The sequence below is a fragment of the Octopus bimaculoides genome, chromosome 7 (genome assembly GCF_001194135.2).
Source record: "Octopus bimaculoides isolate UCB-OBI-ISO-001 chromosome 7, ASM119413v2, whole genome shotgun sequence".
Taxonomy (NCBI): domain Eukaryota; kingdom Metazoa; phylum Mollusca; class Cephalopoda; order Octopoda; family Octopodidae; genus Octopus; species Octopus bimaculoides.
The window spans coordinates 107576360-107577208 of record NC_068987.1 but is presented as its reverse complement, the minus strand read 5'-3'; positions in this window follow the sequence as shown (position 1 = coordinate 107577208).

Genomic DNA, 849 nt, shown 5'->3' with positions numbered 1-849 from the left:
GTGTGTGTGTGTGTGTGTGTGTGTGTGTGTGTGTGCGTGTGTGTGTGTGTGTGTACCTTGTACATGCGTGGATATACATATATATTAAACACTCACCTACGCATATACGCAGTTTATTAGTTCGAACTCACATTAATATCAGGTGTACCAATGCCTGCTTAAATACACGCACATAAACCATTACGCACATGTACGCTAACACAAGGAAAGATTAAACCACTTACGTACCTACATACCCACCTATCTACCTACCTACCTACCTACATACATATATACATGCATGCATACATACATATTCGCAGGCACACCTATTCAGACACATGAGCGCTACTCATTATACACATCTAAATTTATCCAGCTATATATGTTTCCACGTGATTGTGTGAGAAATATGATATAAATGTATATCTCTAGAATATATATGCGCTTTTTTTTTTGCACAGACTATATTTTGATGTATATGTATGTGTTCTGTGTGCTTTTGCGTACATGTAATAAATACATCTACATACAGAGACTGCGGCACACGTTTGTGTTCGGGCGGACGGACACATACAGTATATACAAAATTTTCATATATTATCAAAGATATGAACAATTTAGATTTAGCCGCTTCTGGCCACGATATGAAGTGTAATATTTTGCGCTCGCTTGGGTCTGCATTGTACATTGTTGGTGGGGTGTTTCTGGGCATATGAATGTATGTGTGCGTTCGTGGCTCTATGTTTCAATGTACAATTGTTTGCTCTGCTCTCTGTCTTTCCTTTTTATCTATCTATCTATCTATCTATCTATCTATCTATCTATCCGCCTGTCTGCGTGCTTATATATATATATATATATATATAT